The sequence below is a fragment of the Sus scrofa genome, chromosome 9 (assembly GCF_054392235.1).
Source record: "Sus scrofa isolate SSC_HxYL_T2T_F1_AM1 chromosome 9, Sscrofa_HxYL_maternal_Yorkshire_Landrace_v2.0, whole genome shotgun sequence".
NCBI classification, from domain to species: Eukaryota; Metazoa; Chordata; class Mammalia; order Artiodactyla; family Suidae; genus Sus; species Sus scrofa.
In genome coordinates, this window is record NC_139391.1 from 446,985 (window position 1) to 458,853 (window position 11,869).

The following is an 11,869-nucleotide window of genomic DNA, read 5'->3' on the forward strand; positions in this document are numbered from 1 at the left end:
TTTTGTTTTCATGTGTTAGATGGAATAATTTATGAGAAGATGCTGCCTCCTCTTGCATTTGATTTTTCAGGAGAGTTTGTGTAGGAAAGGCAGAATAAGTGCTTAATTCTTCCCTTTTATTTACTCAACTTTTAAGATAATCAGTTGGATTGGTTCACTGCTCTCCTCAGAACATGGCTATTAAAAATATTATCATGAACTCATTAATTGAAACGTATCTGATGGGTTTCATTTCATTGCAGTCATTTTTATTATCCCGTCTTGGTTGGTGGGAGCCTCGTCATGTTGGCTCCTGAGTTGTTGGACATAACCCCAGTGGTTGCTTTTTGGCATTTCAAGATGTCCCAGGTTCCTCTTCTGTCCTAAACTTAGAATCAGCTGTTCTCCAAGAAGCTATTTCTCCTCACATGTGTTCGCCTCATCCCCCACGTGCAAAGTCAGCGGTACCACCTCCAGCTGTTCAGGCTCACTTTCCTCTGCCAAGATGGTGACTCCTTTCTTGTCTGCTGATCCTCAGACGCAGGGAGTGCCAAGTGCCCTGGTGGCAGACGGAGGCTGTGGTCCCATGCACCAGGACCCACAGAATGGGGTTCTTTGTTCCCTGGCAAGAGTCTGCCTCTTATGGAGACCAGGGCTTCCGACCCTGCAGGACCCAGCGCTGCAGGAACAGGAAGCAGCACGTGACCGTGTGTGTGGCCACTCCTGCTCCTCGGTTCCTGGAGCCACGTCTTCCTCCTCAGGGACACAGCACCACACGAACATCTCTGACTTATCGCGCAGACTGGATCCTGAGGGATGGCACCCCATCCTTACAGACAGTTGCTGCAGATGACTAAGCTGGCGCTCCCCTCAGTCGCCACCCCCGTGCTCTTTGAGGTTGTGTGTATGTGTAAAAACCCTAACGTCCTGGGCCCGCTCACCAACTTCCTTTTCTGTGCAGTGGGCGTGCGGGCCGTGTGCCGTGCTGGGTGGGATTCCACGCTTCAGGGTCAGGTGTTCTCTAAGCTTCTGGACATGGGTGCTGGCCGAGGTTCTGTGGGCAGAAAAAGCAAACTGGTTTCCAGATAGCTTTGTGTCTCCGTGAGGACAGACTGCTGGCCCTTCCGGGGTGGAAGGCGCCCGGTATATAGAACTAGCCGATTTGCCCCCACCCGGCTGTTTGGGCTCCTCAAGGAACAACCTTGTGTCAGGGGCTCAGCGTTGGTTTCTTGCTGGCGGATGGGACCCTCCAAGGCAGCAGGGCTGGATGAGGTATGTGGGAGTCTGTGCTGCTGGGCTCTGCGAAGTCTCCCTTTCTGTCTTGGGACCCGCTCCATTCGTATGCTTATCGGGCCAGTTCCAGGGTGGCTCAGGTTTGATTTGCTTAGTTCACTTCTCTTCAGTGCTGGGTGCTGATGTGTGACACTGAAATCTTCACCCTGCCGGCCCCCCCGTGTCCACCCACGTGCGTCTCCCGAAACCAGATCCTTTCCTTCCTGTCTCCTGACCCCGGCGAGGAGGGCGCTGCTCGCCTCTGCACACAGCGCTGCTCCGTGACCGGGGCAGCTCCCCTGCGGGTTCCTCCCTCGCTCCCCGCTGCCTTTCAGGGCACCCCCCGAATGTGATCGTCATGCAGCCACCGTTTCCAGCTTCCAGTGACTACCGCTGAGTTCCTGGTGTGGCCCAGTGGTAACGAGCCTGACAAGTATCCATGACGATGCGGGTTCGGTCCCTGGCCTCGCTCAGTGGGTTAAGGATCCGGTGCAGCCGTGGGCTGTGGTGCAGGTCGCAGACGCAGCTCGGATCTGGCGTGGCTGTGGCTGTGGTGTAGGCCGGTGGCTACCGCTCCAGTTAGACCCCCAGCCTGGGAACCTCCACCTGCCATGACCCTAAAAAGAACAAACAAACAAACAAAACAGAGAAGGACTACAGACCGCATCGACTTTATGGCTCAAACTCAGTTCATGGCAGGAGTTCTCGAAGAATTTAACCTGATGCTCTCACCATCTGGCATTTCATTTAAACCAGGGCCCAGTCACGCGCTGGGAGCCGTTTCTGCAAAGGTGTCTTAATTCTCTGCTGCCGATGACAGCCGTGACGCATCCCTGTCACATCCATACTGTAGAGTCTGCTGGACCCAAGGACCCAAGTGACAGGCTCTTGGTTTAGCAGCTTGCCCCTCTTATTGAGCCCTCTTCTGCTGCAGGCGCCAAAGAGGAGCTGGCGCTTTGTGAGAAGGATTCCTTGGTGCGGAATGTGTGGCTTCCAGAGTCCAGAGAGGCGTCCAGGTGCTGCGCTTCCTTCGTTGTGGGAGAGGATGAAAGAGGCATTGGTCTGTCTTCGTTTGAAGGGGACATTCTGGCACAGCCATGACCACTGGACGCCTAAAACCTTCACTGAGGTGGCAGGTAGGTCCCTGAGCCTTCCTAGGGTGCGTTGCCCACCTCCTGGGGGCACATGTGTCTTAAGGTCTCTGATAAACTAGCCACTTCTTGTTTTTCTGACACAGTCACTGTGACTGGTCTGGGGGATATTCTGTGGGATGTTCAGAGGGTTCACATCTCTTTGGGTTGGTTTGTTTGTTTGGGGGGCTGTGAGGCATGTAGAAGGTTCCAGGCCAGGGACTGAACCTGTGCCACAGCAGCGAGCTAAGCTGCGGCAGTGATGATGCTGGGCTCCTAACCCGCTGTGCCGCAGGAGACGTCCCAGCCCAGTTCTCTCTGTTGTGACTGAAAGCGAGAGATAAGTGACCCTGGGGAGAAAGTGTAGCTAGCTGTTATCGTCCGTTCCATGTGCGCGTGAACTGTTGCTGATCCTCCCCTTCCGCTGAAATGGAAAAACTACGTTCACGCCAGTGGCTGCGGACACTCTGTATCCGAGGCCTGGAGAGGCTGCTCTAGCAGGGACGGCGCACCCAGCCCAGCAGCTCCCACGAGGGCTCCTACTTGGATGAACTGTGGTGGCCTCTGCAGTCACTCTCCAGGGTCCGTCTGGTTGTCCAGGACCCAGACTGGTGAATTAAATGGACATATAACGGGGCCACCATCCCTGCATCCTCTAGGCCGTTCGCGGTGGCATCAGTCTGCCAGCTTCCTCCCCATAAGTCGAGCCACTGTTTTCTTTCTAACTTAATGCCTTGGCAGGAGAGGGTGGGCGCAGTTTCAGAGGCCTCTGCTGATTTTCTCCATTATGGCTGTGCTGGTGGCGGGCCGAGGGCTCAGTGTGGGCGCACTCTGATTGTCAGCCTGTCAACTCCAGTCATCCACTCGGGGGGTAGGGGAGTCGAGTGCTGTACTTGGGTGGTGGTGTTGACCCAGGGGACTGCACCTGGGCTTTCGCCGGGACTCTCTTGCCTGACCCTGGAAGCCCCCACTCTAACGAGGGTCGCGGTGAGGCACGCTGGCCCTTTGGGTCTTGGTGGGAGTGTCGGCTCAGGCCCTGTGCCCAGCAGTCCTTGCAATGCCTGGGCGTTGCCTTTCTGCAGTGTACAGTCACCTGGGTAAGTGGCCTGGGCTCCTTCTGGATTCCTGGAGGAACCCTCATGCCCTACGTGTGTCACTGGGTCCCGGGACCAGCCTTCTCTTGGTTGGTGGGTTCTGGGTCTCCGGGCTGGCTCAGAGCTGGGGCCTGAGCCAGGCAGCGTGCCTTTCTGCTGAGATGACCACCCTCTGCTCCTCCGTCTTGGCCTCACTCTAGTTGCGGCTGTTAAGCAGCCCCCCGAGGGCTGTTTGGCGCCCAGAGGCCTCATGTTCTGTGAACCGTTTTCGCAGCTCCGTGCTGCCCAGGCTCCTTTGGCCGCCCTTCCGACCTTGCCAAGCTTAAGGTGCTTAAGGCCTCCTGGCACCTGGGGGTGATGCTGCACCACGCGGCCTCCATTCCCGGGGGGCCCATCATTTCCAGGCTGTCTCGGAGCCGGCTCTGTGGGCGCCTCTGTAACATCGGGCCTGCAGGAGAGCCGTCCCTGACTGTCCTTGTGGGGCGGACCTCCTGCTCACCAGGCAGTCATGCCTTTGGGGGATGGTGTGTCTGGCAGGCCCACCTCGGCATGTGTCTTCTGGTGGGTCCCCTGGCCGCAGCGACACCTCCCCCGTGCTCCCACGGCTGGCCTCCACGGAGCCGTAAGTGGCACGTCTCCATGGCCAGCACCCATTGCAAACTAAATGGTCGACCTTCCAACCTCATCTGTTGTCAGTTCTAGAAGCAACTGTATGTTTCTGCTCCTCATGTGACCTCACGTGGTCTTCAGTCATCGGGTGTCTGATGCTTATTCCTTCATAAGTTCCGTAGGAAGGACTCATAGGAATGTTACTCCCTGAGTTCTTCCATGTTAGAGCCGAGGGCCAGTTTTGCTGGGTCGTAAGTTCTTGGCTCACATGTTCTCCCTTTGGATTTCTGAAGTACACGCCTCACTCTGGCATGAGGCGTTATGTCAAAAGTCTAGTGAGCACTTTATTTCTTTTTAAAGTCACATGGCCTTTATTTATTTATTTGTTTGTTTTGGCCTAAATGCTCAGAGGAGTTTTTCTTTGCTTTAAAGTCGAGTCATTTTGCTAAGATACCCCTTGGAGTGGGTTGTCCTGTGTGAGTGATCTCAGGTGCGTGGTGTGCTCTTCCACGGTGAGGGCCTGGGGTGGTTTTCCTTTCGTTGTGAACAGAACACCCATCTCGGAGGAAATAAGGGTTCTGACCCAGATTAGGCGTTTTGTGGTTTGACTTCATCCTGGGCATCGTCTCTGCTGATAGTCCCTGGCTCTGGGCCTGCGGCCACCCTGCACCGAGGAAAGGTCTTTTCGCAGGCGGTGGGGTAGGTCGGCGTGTCCAGTCCTCTGAACCTTAAAACAACACAGATTGTGTCATTCACTTTTCCATTCATTTATCCAACAAAACTTAGCGAGTCTCAGTTATGTGCCAGCCGCTGTTCTAGACGCTGAGAAAGCAATCGTGGCTGTCTCCATTGTGGCTCAGCAGGTTAAGAACCCGGCACAGTGTCTGCGAGGATGTGAATTTGATCTCTGGCCCTGCTCGGTGAGTTAAGGATCTGGTGTTGCTGCAAGTTATGGCACAGGTCGCAGACGTGGCCGGATCTGGCGTTGGCTGTGGCTGTGGTGTAGGCTGGCAGCTGCAGCTCCGATTCAACCCCTCACCTGGGAACTTCATATGCTGCAGGTGCAGCCCTAAAAGGAATGAAAAGAAAGCACTTGTGAGCAAATACTAGACAGCGAGGGGCATTCCTTCAAAGTAACCGAGGTAAAGGGAGAGGCGGGAGTACAGAGGAGGTCAGCTCGGCCTGGAGTTTCTAACTGGTGAACTGGGTGAGGTGCGTTATGCCAGTTTCTCTACTTTGGTGTGTTTGAAACTTTCCATAATAAAAAGATTTTAAGATACATACAGTTCTTGCCTCTAGGCAGTTTGCGGTCTGCTGCAGAGGTAGTTACTAATTTTTTTTTTTTTTGTCAGGACCATTTATTTATTTATTTATTTTTGTCTCTTTGCGATTTCTTGGGCCGCTCCCGCGGCATATGGAGGTTCCCAGGCTAGGGGTCTAATCGGAGCTGTAGCCACCGGCCTACACCAGAGCCACAGCAATGCGGGATCCGAGCCGCATCTGCGACCTACACCACAGGTCACGACAACGCCGGATCGTTAACCCACTGAGCAAGGGCAGGAATTGAACCCGCAACCTCATGGTTCCTAGTCGGATTCGTTAAGCACTGCGCCATGGTGGGAACTCCTAGTTATTAATTTTTAAACTCACACAGAGGTCGGGCTGCAACCGTGAAAGTTGTGGGAAGACCCACATGCCATGAGCCTCCAGGAGGGGCTGGGCCTGGTCAGGGGGCCAGCAGGACTTCCCTGAGGTTAAAGGCGGGTGCTCACTGGGCAGACGCAGAGGGAGGGAGGGAAGAAACTTCTGGGCGGAGGGAGCAACCTCCTGCCAGGTGTGTGCTGGGCAGGTGCGTGGAGCCCATAGGACTCACCGGCAGGCTTGCGGCTGGAGCAGAGGCTGGCGGGGAGCGCTTGCTGGAGCCCAGCTGTGCTCCACTGAGGCCACCTGGAGGGGTTTTGTCTTTGCCATCGAGCCCTGAGAGGTCCTGCAAAGGTCTCGCGGGGGAGGGTGACACCTCAGCGTGGCATTTGGAGGAAGGCACACGGACCTTCCAGCCAGGGGCCAAAGGAGAGGTGAGCGTGGCTTGGCCGCGGCAGCAGGTTGGAGGGCAGATCTCAGGGTTGCCTCCGGCAGGATGACAGGACCTGGGGGCGACTGATGTGGGCGGGGAAGGTTGTCGCCTGTCTCCTAGGCCTTGGGGTGCGTGTTCCACAGCCTGGAGCCCAGCCTGGTGCAAGTGTGCGTGGGAGCCGGGGCCGCCCTCGAGCTCTGGGACCGTCCTCTACTCTCCTGACCCGGCAGGAGGCCGCCCGGCTGCGGAGGGAACCTCTGGACCTCGCCGTTCCTCCCTGCCTGCTGGTTGGCTCTGCCTTTCCTTCCGCCTGGGTCAGGCCCCGAACACGTCTGTTCAGGCTTGGGTCACAGCGATCTCAGCTTCCGAGCGAGGCTTATCGTGGGCTCTGACCTTTAACTCAGGCTTCATGTGTGGAACGGCTCCAGCAACCTCGGAACTGCAGGGTTGGCTGCCGAGAGCTCAAAGGCGACCCCAAAGCCGGGCCACGGCCTTCCTGGGCCAGGCTCTATGCTCCTTTCCATCTTGGTTCCAACTCTTGGCTCCTGATCTGCTCTGCCTGGTAAATTCTGTCCTGGGGGCAGGCGGCACCGTCCCCGCCTTGTGGGACCTCCTGGGCCGGAGGGCTCTTTGGAGCCTTATATGTCCTTGGTCCAAGATGTTACTGTTGTCAGTGAGGCTGCACCCGCGAGACAAAACGCAGAGCACAGTAGGCTCAGGCTTTGCGGTAGAGAAACTGTAGCCAAGATCTTGTAAGACTTTGTGAGAAGCTTCCTGGTTTGTGTTTGTGCCTCTTTATTTCCGTTTGGCATTTGGAGTCACTCTGGCAAGAGCGGGAATTACATGACCTCTGCCCACAGCTGCACCTCACCAGGTTGTGCCCTTTGCTGAGCTTATGGACCTTCTAGCATCCTGAGGCCACACGGGTTTATGCAACTCTGCAGTAGGAAGCAGTCAGAAAGCGGCACTAACACTGCTGCCTGGCTTGTTTGCAGCAGACCCCCGTCACGAGTTCACGGCTGCGGGGCGTCTCATGGGTGGTCCTTTCTTTCTCTGGGGAGAGGCTGCTCACCTCCAAAGGCGGGCCTTCATCGGGGCTGCTGCCACGGAGGCTGCGGGCTTTGAGCGCCGTGGCGCCCGCGTGCCTGCCGCTGTGCCTCCTGTCCCTCGGTTTCCCACATGTCAGATGCGCACCTTAGCCTCGTGCCGCTGCTGTGTGCTGAAGCTGAGAGGATCGAGCAAGTACATGCCTTTAAAACAAGCCCATGGCCATTAAGCAAGAAAATGAAATGACAGGCGTTCCTGCTGGGGCGGCGAAGTAAACATTTCTCTATTTGCAGATGCCACGGTCTCGTATACAGAAAATCCTTATGACCTACTGAAAACCAGGAGAACTAATAAGCTTGTCACGGGTGCAGGATTTGAGATCAGCACACAAAAATAAATTGTATTCCTCTACAAGAGCAATAAACAGAACAGAATAAAATTAATAAAATAATTTATAATAGTTTCAAAAAATCAGACTCTTAGGAACGTATAACAAAAATGTATACCCTGAAAACTGCCAATTGTCACTAAAGGGAGTTAAAGAAGATGTAAATAAATAGAATTCATGTTCATGGATCAGAAGCCTCAATATTTGTACGATGGGGAGTTCCTGTTGTGGCTCAGCTGCTTATAAACCCAACTAGTATCCACGAGGATGCGGGTTTGATCACTGGCCTCGCCCCATGGGTTCAGGGTCCAGCGTTGCTGTGAGCTGTGGTGTAGGTCGCAGACACAGCTTGGATCTGGCATGGCTGAGGTGTAGGCTGGCAGCTGCAGCTCCGATTGGACCTCTAGCCTGGGAACCTTCATATGCTGCAAGTGCAGCCCTAAAAAGCAAAAAAAAAAAAAAAAAAAAAAAAAAGAAAGAAAAACAAATTGGTAAGATGGGAATGCTCCCTAAATTGATCTATAGTTAAATGCAGTTCCTACCAAAATTCCATCTGATTTCACAGGAATTGGTAAATTGATCCTAAAATTCATATGGAAATTCAAGGGGCCCGGAACAGCCAATCCAAGCTTGAAAAAGAAGAAAAAAGGAGAGGACTCAAGTTTCCTGATTTCGAAACTTACTTCAAAGCTCCAGTAATGAAGACTGTGGTACTGGGATAAGCTTAAATGGATAGATTGATGGAATATAGTTGTCTTTTCTTTTTTGCTTTTTAAGACCACACCTGCGGCATATGGAGGTTCCCCGGGTAGGGGTGGAATTGGAGTTGCAGCTGCTGGCCTACGCCACAGCCACAGCAATGCCAGATCTGAGCCACTTCTGTGACCACAGCTCACTGAAATGCCGGATCCTTAACTCAATGAGCCAGGCCAGGGATTGAACCTGCATCCTAATGGTTACTAGTGGTGTTTGTTACCGCTGAGCCATGAAGGGAACTCCCTGTAGTCAACAGGGGTGCCAAAATAATTCAATGGGGAGTGAATCGTTTTTTTTTTCTAACAGATATTCTGGGACAACTGGATATCCACGTGCAAAATAAAGTTAGATCCCTACCTAGCACCATATAAAAGAGTAGCTCAAAGTGGGTTTCAGGGCAGAACAGCTGGGCTGTTTCTTCTCTCCAAAGTTTTAATCAAGTAGGCAGTGGGCATGAGTTCCATGCTGGGGCTGCTGGCTTGAGGAGAACGGAGCTAGATCACACTAGGCTCTCCCCCGGGAGACACGTCCCTAGGACGTCCTGGTCAAGGGCGGAGTCCGTGGACGTGGTGGCAGGAATGGTGGTGGTAACACTGGGCAGCACTGACTCTGAGCAAGCACCGTTCCAACCACTTCACGAGCACTGCTCCTTTGGTTCTTACAGATATTATTGTTCCCATGTCACAAATGAGGAAACTGAGACACAAGGGAGGTGGACTAACCTGCCACAGCTGAAAAGTAGTGGACCCGCTGGGAGAGAGGGCTCAGAGAAGGGTTCTGGGGAGGCCTGGGCTGATGACACGGTCAGTGGGGGCAAGGCCCTTCCCTTGACCGCACTGGCCGCGTGTCTCCTTGCAATCCCGCTGCTGATCTGCCCACACGAGGCGCAGCAGCCTGGTGCACCTCCGGGCCTGCCATGGCCCCATGCCCAAGCTGCGCTAAAGGGCATCGCCTCAGGCTGGCGGAGCAGGAGCTCGCGGCCAGTTGCTGGGTTCCTGGGACTGAACGTTTACACTTGTTCATGGCCTGGACTCCTAACTCCCATGGTGCTTCTCTAACTGAAAATAATTTCATTAGAAAAGCAGAAGAGTCATTATAGAGAACGCATGGCCACTGCACATGTAATGGAAAGACAAACGAACGAATTGGCTCTGGTTGCTCATTCCAGCTGGAAGAGGTGACTCTGTAAAGGGTTCTTCATGGTCTTGTGGATATGAAAGGTCAGGATATTCCTGCTGGAGAAAGCATGTTCCATGAGGGAGGCCTTTCCCCTGCATGGGAAACTGAAGGACCTGAAGGAATGGGGCCCAGGGGCAGAAGTGGGGGACCCCGCCCCCCGTGAGAGGCAGGGGTCAGGAAGAATGTCCAGTGAGGATCCCCTAGAAGCAGGGTCAGCCAGGACACAGTGGAACGGGGATGCTCTGGCGAAGTTGGTCTACCGTTGCCCGCAGAGCTGCAGCCCCTCAGCAGTGCCTTGTGTGAGATAATAGCCGGAGGAATCAGAAAGGGAACAGTGTCCCACGTGTGTGTTGACTGGGGGCAGAGAAGGGAACAGCTGCAGAAATGGGGGGCCAGGGCAACTGAGGGGGGCAGGAAGAGGAAGTCAGTGAACATGAGGACGGGGCATCTGGAAACGTGCACCAGTGTCGGGGGAGGGTGTTGGAATTGCATACACACACACACACATATACATACACGTGCACGCTTCCATAAACACACACAGATGCACACACACACACAGACACACATGCACACGCACACACACGCTTACATATATAGTACCCGGGAGGAAGGCTTCAGCCATTTTTATTTAAATGTTGAAAGAAAGGACAGTACTGAGAGGCTGGGAGACGGAGGTGCACAGATGGCTTGGCTAGGAGGTAAACAAAGGCAGGGAAGTAAAAGTACCCCCTCCACACCATGTAGAAGAGTAACTTCAAACATTTTGGTGTGTATACTCTCAGACTTCTGTCTGTGTACACATACACGTCTGTATCTAATTTTAAAAGTCGATTTACTGTGCCCTTCAGCTTAAAGTCCACTTTTTCCACCGGACATGGCCTTAGGAGCTTCCTTCTGCTTTGATAAGTATTTATCTTGGCATCATTTTGAGGGGCTGTGTAATAATATCTTGTATGGAGAAACCAGTCAAGCCACCTGATCACACAACCAGTCTTAATGTTTTGATTTTAGCCATGTTTTTATGAAAGTTAGACATGCTCATAGTTGGAAGGGTCAAATAATTCTATAAAACTTGCTATGAAAAATAGCAGTTCCCTACCCACCCTCCCTCTTTGCCCAGGAGCAGAGGCAACCACTTTCACCTCCTATGAAGCTAATTATTTTGGTATTTACTCCGTGCCTCTAAATAACTGCCTAGAATTGCTACTTGTTCACTTGCGCCTCTGGTGTCATCTCTTCATTTCTTGTTCTGGAAATGGGGCATTGATCTCACCTTCCTCCTGTGTTCCCAGGGCACCCACACGCCTCCCTGTTCTCCGGTCCTCCTGGCAGAAGGATATGGCGGTTGGGGTCAGAGCAGCGTGTGGCGTGAACATCATTATAGGTGTGTCGGTGCTATTGACCGCAGTTTTCCTTTTTTCTGGAGTTGTCTTCTGTTGCAGGTTGGTGTTTCCAGAAAGCAAACTCTGAGACGGGCCTTAGCGTGGAGGGTGTTTTTCGGAAGTGCTGGAGGATCAGTACTAACGGAGAGAGGGGGAAGCAGACGGGACCCAGGTTCTGGGAGAGGAGGCAATCGAGACTCACGCAGGCCGAGCACGGGCTTGACCAGCGGCCTGGGAGCTCGGGAGCGGAGTGGAACTCCAGAGCCGTCCCTGTAGTTTTGCTTCCTTGCCTTCATCACCAGGTCAACCCAAATCCTCGGCAAGTTGTCAGAAATCTCTCAAGGCATTCGTTTACACCAGATCGTCAGTGCACTTCTCTCTTAGAGCAGCTCTCCTGGACCCTCGGGGCTGCTCCAGGCTAGACTGGGGGCTCGTGGGGCTGCTGTGGTCCTGGCTTTCCTTTCACTGTCCCCCTGGGCCTCAGGGCTTCCCGCTGTACAGAGGTTCTGGTCACTGTGCTTCCCTGTTAGACACTGTTTCCCTGTACCCACGCCTGCGTCTTTCCTCGCGTGGTCCTTGTTGCACTTCTGCCAGTGACAGCCACAGAAAGTACGGTTGTGGACTGTACACTTTTTGAGATCTTACACATGGGAGTGTTACTCTGTCCTCAGATTCCTAGTTTGGAATAGCACAGACGAATAGCTTGGAAATACTTTCAATTTTACGTTATTTTATTTTTTATTTTTTGCTTTGTAGGGCCGCGCCCGCAGCATATGGAAGTTCCCAGGCTAGGGATCTAATTGGAGCTGCCCTTTCTCTCGATTTGAAATGCGCTGCTTCAGGCCTCCTAGCTTCCCGCGTTGGTACTGGGAGGTCCCAAGCCTCTCCGGAGTCTGACCTGTTCTCGAGACCTGTTTTCCCTCCTGGAAGCTTGTGGGATCTCTTTTGTTTTTGAT

The 11,869-nt window shown here is 53.6% G+C and overlaps 1 long non-coding RNA gene across 1 annotated transcript; it reads right to left on the reverse strand.

Moving 5' to 3' along the window:
* LOC146399637 (uncharacterized) lies at positions 1–6,704 on the reverse strand. The gene is made up of 2 exons (XR_014814443.1): positions 5,958–6,704; positions 1–4,811 (listed from the first exon to the last, which is right to left on the reverse strand). It is a non-coding gene; the product is annotated as an uncharacterized LOC146399637 (long non-coding RNA).
* Between the last annotated feature and the right edge of the window lie 5,165 nt (positions 6,705–11,869).